Source organism: Vipera berus (genome assembly GCF_964194415.1).
Source record: "Vipera berus genome assembly, chromosome: 2".
Taxonomy (NCBI): Eukaryota; Metazoa; Chordata; class Lepidosauria; order Squamata; family Viperidae; genus Vipera; species Vipera berus.
Window position 1 is genome coordinate 159473012 of NC_138203.1, and position 13933 is coordinate 159486944.

Here is a 13933-nt window from a genome sequence, read left to right on the forward strand (position 1 = left end):
TGCCCCTTAGAAAAGACTGAACGAAACCATAGCAAGTGTTTAAGTCATATAATAATAATCCTTAGTTAAGGTTTGAAACATTTTAATGCATGCCAAAATAACATGCTAGTATTTAAAATATGTAATAGATAGCAAATAGCATCACAATATCAAATTTTGTCAACCTCGGGAGGGACCCAATTAACGTACGCATGGAAGAGCACAAGAAAATGGCAAAACTATGGGTTAGTCCAGGAAGCTGAGAACAGATTTTTGTTGTTCAGTTGCTAAGTCATGTCTGACTCTTTGGACCATGGCACTCCAGGACCCTTTCTCCTCCAGGTTCTCCTAGAATTTGCCCAAATTCATATTCATTGCATCAGTAACCCCAACCAACTCATCCTCTGCCTTCCCTTTCTCCTTTGGCCTTCAGACGGATACCTGAAAGTGTTTTCCTATTGATGCCAACAAAATATATGGGTTTGTCCTTAGGATCAAGCTTCTTACTTTTATAGCAAGCTAGAGACTGATTGCCAGCATATAAATCAAATATGACATGACGTAAAGCTTGTGGATGCGAAACCAACCAACGTCTAGCTCGCTGTACTGTTAAAATTGGCATTCTGCTGACATAAATGAAAGTATGCATTTTACATTTTTGATGTAAAAATGTAGAAGGCAGAAGTGAGCCTTCTCTGTAGGAGCACCTGTCCTCTGGTACAGAGATCCCCTCCACAAGATCCATATGATCCCCACTCTGCTGTTTTTTACCCAGTCCTTGGGAGGGGGGTGGAGGGAAGGAAAGAGAGAGAAATATATATATATATGCCACACTTCATTGCATTCGCCTATTTGTTTTATTTTTATGTTTTATTGTAATTTCTTTGATGTGAGCTGCCCATACTTCTGAAGAGATGGGCAGCATACAAGCTTGATACATTATTATTATAACCTCCAAGGACTATTTAGGTAGAGGGAGAAGTTCAGCTGGCCAAGCCACTATGTTATTAATAAACTATTCCCAAATTGTAAACTTGCCTTAAATGAAGCAAATTCTCTTTCTAAATATTTCTTAGAGAATATTAATATAACAGGATATCTTGTTTGACAAACCAGGCAGCAATGAATCTTTAAATAACATTGATCATTGCAATTCACAAATGATTCGGAGAATGACTAGCTTTAAACAGGGTGGTTTTAACAGTACCTCCAATGAGTGGAAATGGAACTATATCACAATAAAGCATCAAATTGTTCAAATAGAGTTCCTGAGCACTGGGTACACACAACTACTGCTTTGTGAACATAGGAAATTGATGAGCAAATGGGAAATGTTGCAGATTGCTTTAGAAAATCAACATCCCATCATCACTAATACAATAATGCACAAAATTTCACATCTGATGCCACGGACCTGCATATGTGCGTGATTAAGATTTTACACTTACAGGAAAGAATTGTCCCTTTCTTCAGAAGCTCCGTTGCTTTTGTGAATGTCATGTGAATGTTAAGTAGAATGTTAGTCCTGCATGAATACTGTGTTGCCGATTTCAGATTAGAATTTATTAGAGCTTCTAGTTATTAAAAATCTATGCTTAAAAATAACTTTAAAAAATAAAAAATAAATTAAAAAACAACTGAACTGAAGCTTACTTACCTGGATATTAATTCCTAAGAATAGCTGACAGCTAAGTAGTTTGAAGATTTGGGGTGGAGGATGAAAAAAAAAGAGGCCGAATGAGGTTTCATGGTGGCAAAATCAGAAATATTGATGGGAAATGTGTGTGTGAGTGGGCAATTCCTAGAAAATTTGAATTTCATATTGCTGCTGGCTAAGGTCATCCATCACCATGGGGTATGTTTTCATTAGTGTGCTGAATATACTCAGCTGCACATCTCAGTCCATGGTGAGTTAAGCGATGCTATGATCTCTCTTTCACAGTGTCTAGAGACTGTTAAGGGCCATATGGGCAGAAACTGAATCTTGGCAAGACAGAATAGCTGTGTGTTCAGGGCTCCTTGATCCATGGAGAATTGCCATCTGCAATTTGGATGGGGTTGTACTTCCCTAGATGGTCCAGGAAAGGGTACATAACCTGGGAATTCTTCTGGAATTGCAAGTGGCAGCTGGGGCCACAAGAGCCTTTGCACAACTGTGGGTGCTGCATCCATTGCACTCTTTCCTGGACCTGCTGACAGTCAGCCATGCCTTAACTACCTCCTGTCTTAACCATCATAATATACTCTGCGTGGGGCTGCCCTTGAAAAGTATCCAGAAGCTTCAGTTGGTTCAAAATGCAATGGCTGGCATAGTTTTGTGCAAATCTAGATTTGCATGTACCACCTCTCTTGCAGGAGCAGGTTGCTGATTTGCTTCCAGTTCAGTTCAAGTGCTGGTTATCAACTTTAAAGCCCTGCATAGCTTGGGGCCAGGTTATTTGAAGGTCCATCTTTTCCCAATAACATTTACTCAACCTACCAGATCAGGGAGGCAGAGTATGCTATGGCTGCAGTTCATCAAGGAGGTCTACTTAGTGGGACCAAGAAGAGTGGCCCTTTTTTGTGGTTGCTCCCCCTTGTGCAACCTCATCCCTGTGGAGATAGGTCTGGCCCCTACCTTGATACTCTTCTGTAAGACCTTCAAGACACAGTTGTACCTGCAGGCCTGGGGATTACCAGGATGATATGGGAGCAAGTGGTTTATTGTCATCAGGAGAGGTGATGGAGTTCTGAATTTTGTATTTGGGGTTTATTCCTATAAGCCATACAGAATCACTTTGAGTGAATTGGGCAGCCATATAAATTTATTTTAAAGAATACAAATTAAAAATCAAGCTGACTGGTCAATATTTATGCATCTCCCCAGTGTGATTCTCACATTTGTCTTAATGAATTCATAGAAATAAAGAGAACAGCCAAATTTTCAGTGTTTAATAAAACAACATTTAATGCTTGACATGTGACATATTCTTTATTTAGAGACATATTTCGTGAGGGTAGGGCAAAACTCTGGGTTTATTTTAACAATTAGACATATCCTCTTCGGACTTGGATCAAACTGCCAATGTATCTTGTTACCAACACTGCTACTCTCTTGTTGACTTCTTAAAACACTCCTATTGGCAGAAGGCATCAGGATGGGAAGGTTGATGCCAGCCATCATCTAAAAAATAACTTTTACCCTTAAAGAAACCAAAGGGATAGATCAGGGATCTCCAAACTTGGCCCTTTTATGACTTGTGGACTTCAACTCGCATCGCTGGCTGAGGGAGTTGAAGTCCACAAGTTATAAAAGGGCCAGGTTTGAAGACATCTGGGATAGATGATACAGTCTCTATCACATGTAGGCAAGAAGCTTGGACAAATACTAGCAGTTCCTTATTACAGTGACCAACCAGAATTCTGCAAGCAAACAAAATAATTAAACAGTTTCCGTGTTAGGTAAAATAAAATACAGACATAAAAGTGTAACTTAAAGAATAAAATCTATATTTCTTTATTTTTTAAAAATGTCAAATCACCAGCTTGAAATCAAAAAGCCATATTGTTTCAAAGTAGTAACGTGTTAGCAAAGCGCTCAGCCAGCAGGGGCTTGTTTAAGCTCCTGGTCCAAAGGCTTGTGGGAAATGCTGAGGTAATCACGATTGCTGAGGTGATCAAGGCACTTTGAGCTTTACAAATAAAATAAACATTTTCCACGGTCAAGAAAAAGAATCATACTGGGCTGAGATGAATCGCAAGTAGATTTATTGCACAGAATTAAGAATCCAAGCATACAAGGAATTCTCATCTAACAACAGCCCAAAATTCTGCCTTTTAGATATATTAATCCCAATGTCTGTACCCTGGATCTCTTCCTTCCACAGTCTTGAGTCATTGGCCTAGTAGCTACTTGTTTTCCAACAGTGAAGGTTGGTGTGGTCTGTCCCTTGTTTATAAAATGACTTTCTCTGGCATGTCAATAGAATATTTGCCTCATCCGCTTCCATCTTTACACCTAGTACAACGTGTTTGTATAGGATTGCTCATATCTTACTAGGTTGAATGACTCTAAAGAGTTCTGGCTTGATTAACAAATCATAATTAAGTCAACCAAGGTTTAAGGCAATTTCTGGGCCAGATAGGTAAAACAATGAAGTAATGTATGCCATTAATAGTTTTGGGGGAATCCTGATAGATAATTTGTGGGTGAGTTTCTTAGCTGCCCCCTTGAAACTATGCTCTGAAGTCTTTCAAGGTATCTAGTTAAAACAAAAAAAATCCACATAAGTGGATTCAATCTATAGCATCTACTACAAAGCTTAACCATAAAAGTAAAATAATTGTGGTTGGTGCAGCTTTTCACAAATCTGAACTGGTTAAACAGGACAAGCTACACTAGCCACCCTTATGTTCTCTTCCAAACTTAGAGATTATAGCAAATCGATCCTCTGTTGCATCTGATCATTCCATAAACCAAGTCTCATAAGATACAAAGTTGTTTTCATATTTTAAATTATTTCAGATTAAAGAATTCTATCATATCTATATATTTTATGTTATCAAGTGGGGCATGCTGCCTTTAAAATATAACTCCATCAGACTTGACCAAACTTTTCTAGAAAAGAAAAAGAATGACATCCAATAGTTTAGCAGGTTTACCAATAAAGGTAAAGGTAAAGGTTCCCCTGCACATGCATGCTAGTCAGTGCTTTTTTGTAAAAGAAAAAGGTGCCTGAACTCACACATGTCATACAACCTACCTTGCCTACCCTACAAAGTTCCATCCAAAAAAGTTGCCGGAACTCTGTTCTGAGCGTTCTATGAGAAAAAAAGCCCTGGTGCTAGTCGTTTCCAACTCTAGGGGCCGGTGCTCAACTCCATTTCAAAGCTGAAGAGCCAGCGCTTGTCTGAGGACATCTCTGTGGTCATGTGGCCGGCATGACTAGACGCCAAAGGCACACAGAATGCAGTTACCTTCCCACCGTAGTGGTCCCTACTTTTCTACTTGCATTTTTACGTGCTTTTGAATTGCTAGGTTGGCAGAAGCTGGGACGAGTAACAGGCGCTCACTCTGTTACGCGGCACTTGGGATTCGACCCGCCAGACTGCCGACCTTCTGATCGACAAGCTCAGCGTCCTAACCCACTGAGCCACCGTGTCCCTTGGTTTACCAATATTGGAGCTAATAAAATCACTTTTAAGTTATCAAAATCCTGTCACTCTTGAAATTGTTGAAGTTTTCTTTTAGTGGAAAGATGAATTCTTGTCCTGACCTTAATCTATGAGAAGAACAATCAGACTTCCTTCTCTTTCACATTACTTATAGAGAGTGGTGGGATTCAAATATGTGAACAACCGGTTCTCTGTGTAGATACCACTTCCGGACGTCCATTCTGGGCCTGGGCAACAAAAAATTAGCTACCGGTTCTGCCAAAGTGGTGCGAACCGGCTGAATCCCACCACTGCTTATAGATCATTATGCTTCCAACTGATAATCTTGTGAGTCAGTTCTCTCTTCTTTATAATAAAATCACATTCAGTTATTCCCATCTGTTCTAGTTTGATACATCATGGGCAGTCTGTAAGGTTATACACAAAATAGAATATTTATGGTTTCATATTTTCTTTGCTAGATGCTTTATTCTTGGTTAAAAGAAGTAGTTTCCTGACTATGAGTGCAGATTCTAAAGTCCTACCTATAATAATTATATTTTCCCTACAATTTAATTTTACTCAATCTCTATGAATCAGTCACAAATAAGCACTTTAGAAAATATTGATTTCAGGGCAAGTGCTAGGCATGGGCTTAACTCTCTCACACTAAAATCAATAGAGCTTAAAGTGATTAATTTTGTTTGCATCATTCCCTATTTGTTGTGTGTAGTCTCCCTCTTCAGTCCAGCCATCAAAGCATAACTAAAGGCAGCATTTAAAAAGCAGTAGACATACCGTACGTAGCTGGTCTGCAGACAAATAATTGCCTTTTCTAATGAGGTAAGAAGGTGAATCCTGGCAGAGAAAAGTGGCATCAGTTTTGCTTCTTTTCATTGGCTTAACTTTCTATTGGTTTTAAAGTGGTGTTGTTATTGACTAGCTTTCATCAGATCACTTCCAAGTCTCTCCCTGTCCTGGCATACATCTACCAATTAGCTTTTCCATCTCCCAAGCTTTCTGAGTCCAGTCTGAAAATTAATGATCCAGGCTGTTTGGTAAGTTGACCGATGTCTTCGCTTGCTTGAAATTCTCTGGACTCATAGAGTAGCCCAAGCAAAGGAAGGAGTGATGAAACTGCCCAGAGTTATGAGTAGTTCCTTCCAAAGGAGCTAGAGAGAAAGTGACCCATTTTTTCTGGCTGAAGATGAGCCATTGCTCACCTCTAAGGCAAATGAGGCTCGTGGCCTTGTCTTTTGGCTTTTTTTATTCACAGAGTTTGTTCCCATACTACTCAGGTTCACTTTCTCTTTGGCAGTGAACAAAGTGGTGTCCAACGACAGCTTGCAGTTTTTGTTTTCTTTGAGGGTTCTCAGTTTTGAAGTGCTCAAACGCCTGGAAAAGGAAATTTTCCATAAGCAAACAATAGGGATAGACTGAGATTCTTTGTAATTGTTACGTGGGCTGTGTTGATATATTCATTCAGAACCAACCAGCCATACAAAGGCTTAGTCCATGTGATATCTGAATGACATAACCTGCCATTGAAACTGGATAACTGGGTTTACACTCTGACTTCACATTTTATATCTGTTGCCCTTGAGAGACCTCTGAATTGCTAGTTCTGATCCTAGCTACCAAATATCATTTTTGGAGTGGAGAACAAAAAAATTATAATGCTACTTTAAAAAAATTATACATTCTCCTGTGAACTGTTAAGAAAAAGAACATAGAGAGTTCTGGTTTTGCATCGCAGTACAACGGATGCAGGAAGGCAGGGATCTTCCTTCTGTGTCCAATTTCGCCTTGCTGGGGGCCTGAAAAGAGCCTAAAGTCACCCCGAAGAGGCGATGAAGAAGGAGGGGTGCCTTGTTGATCATGGAGAGATGGCGGTCTTTCTGTTTGATCCAAGGAAATCCCTCTAAACCGGCAGGGGAAAGACCGGCCACACCTCTGCAGCCGGCCATTAGCTGCTGACAACTGAAGAACAATTAGCACTCGTAAACAGCATGTTTGGTGAGAATAGTGTTCCTTTCTTTACTAGTTTACAACTGAATTTTCTGGGAAAGGCTTCCAAGAAGCTAAAAACCTCCAGAGGTGAATGGAAGCGGCATTTTAATTTTTTTATGGGGGACAGAAATACACAATACTGAAGTAAAAGTAATACAAAGCTACAGTTTTGATAAATTTGAGAACTGAGATAGTTGTTAAGATTTTCTCTTTGGAAAAAAAATCATTCAGGTGAAATATAAGAAATCAACCCCTTGTTTTAAGAGTAGAAAATGGACTTTGAATGGCATCTAGTGGCTGCTTGGTGATTTTCAGCTGAAAGGAGAATAGCTGGCAATAAAGGAAAATATTTTGGCATATTTATCATCCTGATTTTCTTGGACTATAAATACCTACTGAGCTTGGACTTTTACTCTAAAGAGCTAGTGGGAGAGAAAGAAAAAATTGACTTTTGAATACATCTGACTGCAGAGAGGTTGAACATTTTGAATTCTTGGAATATTGTGCATTACAACCTTGCCTGATAATTTTCAGGATGCATGAGACAAAGGACTACTATAAAATTTTGCCATTAGGACTGGATTATAAAGGCTACATATAAAGACTAGAAAACTAGAGGAAACTTTGTTTCAATCTTACTGAGACTGGTGACACTATAGTATTTCTAGGAATGATGCCTCAAGAAAAAACAAATACCTTTCAGAAGGAAATATTCTCCATGCTACAGCTAATTCATTAAACAATTGTTGCACACAAAGAGGACATAAAAAAGAAATCATAAGGACTAAAAATAACCTAGATGATATAAATGACCAAATCTCCAAACTGAAGCTACAACTGGAAAGTTCCAAGATAACGACTACAAAGTATGAACAAATAAATCAGAAACCAGAGGATGAATCAGAAGAAATGGACCTAGAGATGGAGGAGATAGGAGAAGGGAAATATGGACTGCCATACACAAATGAAATACTCCAAGACCTACCTATAACAATGAAAATATAAAAGATCCCTTACTCCTTTCTCCAAAATACACCTGAAGAAAAGGAAGAAGATTCTAGAATATGAAATATAGAGCGGGCAGGGGAAATGTTTAGGGAACATGGATGGGCGGAGTTCCCTCCCAAAATACTCTACCTAAATTGTCTTTCTCATGTCGAGCAGCTTTCATAAAAATAGAATTTTTTTGGTGATTTAACTGCCTTGGTCTGGAAAGCTACTTGGCAAAGAAAGAAAGCGAGAGTTAGAGTTAAAAAAAATAGAGGATTTGATCTATTAGAGCAGGCTGTCAAACTCGTGATGTCATGTGACATCGCGCGATGTATCGGAACTTTTTCCCATTGCCGAAAATGGGATGGGTGCGGTTTCTCCATGATGCTCTGGCCCGCGGGCTGGCAGTTTGACACCCCTGTATTAGAGGGAGCATTATCTGTTTAACATACCTGTTTGAATATGATTAAAAGAATGGATGACCCTTAGATATAACTAGATTTTTATAATGGAAGATATAATTTAACATTAAAATAGCATTTTTTTCTTTTCTTCTTTTGATATAGGAAATTTGAAAATAAGAGGAGGATTGATACGAATAAAAAAAATTTAGCTATATAAATGTAAATAATATTAATAAAATCATAACTGAAAGATACTTTAAATATTGATGGGAAATCAAATTTTAATTAGAGCACAAAAAACAGGATATTGACTTATGAATTGATATTATTTTAATTTGTATAATACTAATAAAATATGATGAAGATGTCTGTATCTAATTTTGTATACATCAGTAGTATCAAGAATTATAATTGTCTAATGAGGGTAAAATGGAAAAATATGGGGAAGAAAGGAGGATCAAAGAAAAAAATACTAGATTGTGTAGTACTGAATAGATTTATATTGAAGAAGTTAATATTAAACATGTGAACCCAGACAACATGTTGTTTACTAAGCTCTAAAGATTGTAATTTTAAAAAAAAGAAAAGATAAAAAAGAAAAGAAACAGAGCATAGAAGTATCATACATTTGAGACTTATTTAACTTATCATACATTTGAGACTTATTTAACTTCTAACCCCTTCTTGCATAACTTCTATTCATAATCAGCAGAAAGAGTGAAGACAATAAGAAAAATTATATCAGGAGAGGAGGTTTGAAGGACAAGCTGGCACCAGGGTTTTAGTGCCTTCACCATTTAAATGATCACAAGGGAGACTATAAAATGAGTAAATCATAACTAGGTTTTAGTACAATAAAGAGTTTGAAACCATGATTTGCTACTAACTTCCTAATTGTAACTGTGGCGTGGTGTGAAATATGAAGAGAGACAGAACTTTGTGGTGTTCCGACTAAGTTTTTTCTATGCCCTTGCTAAACTTTTAATCAACTAACTGAAGTTCAAGGCAAGAAGAACAGCTTTTAAAAAAGGAAGGCTTCCATTGGCCCAGCAAGTTATTCTGTTTATCTGGCTGGGTCATTCTGGTTCATTCGACAGGGCATAGAATAGATAAAACAAATCATAGTTATGAGGTGATATATGAATGCAGTCTAGGATGTTCTGTTCTGCACAGCAGTGGTTCCCCACCTTTGGGAGCAGTGGTCTTTCTGAGTACATGCTGTGGTTTAAAAAACATTGAAATAGTAGGAATTTATTTTTTTTTAAAAAAAGACAACACTGGTGTTGCAATACCAAAGATGGATTTATTTATTTTTTTTAAAAAGCAACATATTGAATATTTGCCATTATGCATGTTCTGTGCCTTTGAATTCCCATCTAAGGATGGGTAATTCATTACAAGGTGTGCACTATGCACTGTGGATATGGATGAAGTTTCTATTCCCAGAAAGTATGGTGGAAATGTAAGGTCAGTGAAACACCAAGAACGCAAAGCTTTAGAACTGTTCTTGTTTCACTTTCTACCTTCCTTTTTTTTTTGAGAGATGTATGTATATGTATGTATGTTGAACTAACACACCTGCTTTCCATCACAAGGAATCCTGGACAATGTGGTTGAACATACTTGGGAAAGGAAATAAGAGAAGATGACTCTTTACTTTAAAAGGTTAAAGAGGAAAGAAAAGAAGAGAAAGAAGAAATAGAGAAAGAAATGAAAAACAGCACCTGGAGACTCGGTTCAACTGGCTTGCAGGAACTCAGTCTGCTGCAAATGTGGAGACTGAGCATCTTTTTTTTCTTTGAGAAATGTGATTAGTTGTCTTATTTTTACATTGCTTTTCACCACATGTCGCATATAAAAGGGTATATAACTATATGGGCTGATCAGGGCCTGTGAAATAGAATGTGTATCCATGGCAACTCCATGTTATTAACTAAAGATGCATACACATTTCACAGGGGTGGAATCAACTTCTTTGCTTTGCATCTGGTTCCTGGTATATTGCATAGCAATAGGCAAGCATGACATCATTTGATTGATCCTGTTCTGCAGGAATTTTCAGACAATATGCCTCTCTTTTCATTCCCGCCTATCCCCTAGCCTTCCCATTCCCAATCTCAATGACTGGAAAAAAATCTGGATTGCCTATGTAGTACCAAAACCTCTGGTGCTTTTTGTACAGAAGCAGGCACGATTGTTAGCCATTGTGTCTCTCATGTACCAAAAGTTCATGACAAAGCAGAAGACCAAGCTCCAAAGCACCTGAAAGCAGGACAAGAAGCAACGGATGGAAACTAGTCAAGGAGAGAAGCAACCTAGAACTAAGGAGAAACTTCCTGACAGTTAGAACAAATAACCAGTGGAACAACCTGCCTCCAGAAGTGGTGAATGCTCCAACACTGGAAGTTTTTAAGAAGAGACTGGCCAGCCACTTGTCTGAAATGGTATAGGGTTTCCTGCCTGAGCAGGGGGTTGGACTAGATGACCTCCAAGGTCCCTTCCAACTTATTATTATTATTATTATAAGCTTCTTGCATCTATTATCCTCTCTTTTCCACAATTGCAAGCACAACTAAAGCTTCTAGAAGCAAAGTGTGGGCCAGCTGCTAATCTGTGTATAAAATTCAGAAAAGTAAGGAGACCGACAATTCTGTATGATGCAGGAAAAGGTCAAGTTTGTTCTTCATACAGCAACCACATCTTGAAACAGTTTGACACAAGGTCTGTCTGGTGCTTTCTGAAATGCTTGCCAGGTCTTACATGGGTTTCTTAGATATATCTGGGTTTAGGACTCCTTTGAGGTTTTTCGCTGCTTCTGCCAACACAGGCTTTCAGTTCTTAGTATTTACTGATTACTTTGGGGAGGGGGGGAAACACCATTTTGCAAACCTCTGAACAATTTTGCCTCCTCCACTCAAAGGGAAGGGGTCACTCAATATTAATGGCTTCCTGGAATCTACACCCCTCTTCCATATCTGTAGGGCTATTTTGGAACTGGGGTTTAGCTCACAGTAGTTTATTGGTCAATTTAGCCACTAGCTAGGTTGCCATTCCATTTGGCTATTTATTTATTTATTTATTTAGTTAGTTATATTTATATACCGCCCTATTCCCTGAGGACTCAGGGCGGTTTACAGGGAATTAAAAATCCAAAATACAAAAATTAAGAACCAAATTAAAAAATATTAAATTAACCCTGTAGTCAGTTAAAAAGAACCCCAAATTAAAAATTCCTCCTCAGTCTGGGCCCGAGAGCTCGAAGAGCCAGGTCTTCAGGCCCCGGCGGAATGATCGAAGGTCGGGGGCAGTTCTCAGCTCCACCGGCAGCTGGTTCCAGAGGGCAGGCACTCCCACCGAGAAGGCCCTATCCCTGGGTGTCACCCGCCGGCAGTCTCTTACCGGCGGGACCCTGAGCAGACCCTCCCTGTGGGAGCGCACTGGGCGAAGGGCATTTGATGCCGGCAGCAGGTGTTCCCTCAGATATCCCGGACCCAGGCCATGTAGGGCTTTATAGGTGATAACCAGCACCTTGAATTTCACCCGGAGGGCAACCGGAAGCCAATGCAGCTCACGGAGTAGAGGTGTTACATGGGAGTATCGGGAAACCCCTATTACAACTCGCGCGGCCGCATTCTGCACCAGTTGAAGCCTCCGAGTGGTCTTCAAGGGCAGCCCCATGTAGAGAGCGTTACAGTAGTCCAAACGGGAGGTCACAAGCGCATGAGTAACTGTGCGTAGGGCGTCTCGGTCCAGATAGGGACGCAACTGGTGCACCAGGCGAACCTGGGCAAAAGCCCTCCCTGCCCTTCCGTTTGATTATAGCCAGAGCTTTGGAAAGCCAATTGGATTCATTACTTGAATGTGATTCAAACTAGCTTGAAGATTCCTACTCAGTGCCTTGGGAACATACTGGTTTTGAAGTGTTGCACTGTTTGATCAGTTAAGACAGTCATTTTAACTCTCTGCTGTCTATGCTGTGCCCTCAATGTGTACTGATTTGCTCCTTTACCATCTGGGTTGTTATAGTGCAACACATCAGGGAGTCATTAGTTTTGAAAAAGGTTGCCTTAGAGGTTGTTAAAAGTAGATTGCTTGAATCCTAGGAAGTGTTCAGAAAGATTAAGTGAGACTAGCCTTGTTCTGAGTCCTACGAATGAAAGAGTTTACAAGCAAATCTCCTGCAATTGGAATATACTTGGCTGCTGGCAGTGCATGAGACTGGTTTCATTTGGATGATCAACAGGCCACATAAAATGGAAAGTAAGGCTTCTTGCTAGCAGTAGGAAGAAAACCTTCCCACAGGATCCTTGCTAGCAGACTATAATTTGAGTGCTTCATAAAAGAAAAAGAAAAATAACAGGATTGCAATACTTTTTCTTATACGTTTTGTATGTGAGCCTGTTCAATTTGTGTGCTCTAAAATTATGAAACCAGAATTACAAGAGACTTTCCCGCCAGGGGCTTTTTTTTTTTTTGGTTGTGTACGTTCAATAAAAAGAAAATCTTATATGTAAACACCACTTTCCGCAAAGGAAAAAAAATTCTTGTAAACTTTTCTGTAAATGGAAGAACACCAAACTGCTCACAAAAAAAGATCGAATAATCTATATTCATTGTACAAACAGATTCCAGTTTTTATCTACCAGAGTAATTGGTGCTAACACATTTCCTAAGTAGCACATCCCTAAAGTAATGGTCTGCTAGTCCGTAGAAATAACATAGTACTTTTCCTCAGCATGTGTGCATGCTTCAGTAAAACCATACTTAAGATTGAACTATCCTTAGTGAGAAATATGTCATGCTACAGGTACAGACCTCCACAAAATGCACTGTTTTGCATTCTTTTGGTTTACTCATTTGACAGAAGAGAACCAAGGTGAAGAAATGTTTCAGAACAGCCCTAAGTCGGCCATGCTCTGAAGATTGTTATACATTACAGGAAGTCCTCGATTTATGACCACAATTGAGCCCCAAATTTCTGTTGCTGAGACAGTTGTTAAGTGAGTTTTGTCCTACTTTATAACCTTTCTTACTACAGTGGTTAGGTGGCTAGTTAACACGGTTGTTAAGTGAATCTGGCTTCTCCATTGACTTTGCTTGCCATAAGGTCGCGAAAGGTGACCATGTGACTCTGGGACACACTGCAACCATCACGGCCCAGTTGCTAGCATCCAAATTTTGATCACATGACCCCTGGAATGCTGCAACGGTTGTAAGAGTGAAAAATGGTCATCACAGTCACTGTTTTCAGTGCCGTTGTAATGTCGAACAGTCACTAAACAAATGGTTATACGTTGAGGACAACCTTTATGAATTAACTGGTAAGTATACCAAGAATTTTCACTAAGCAGCAATTATAATGCCTGTCTGAGTGGAGTTGGCAAGCCCATTTTACTATGCGAGAACAAGAGCTTCTG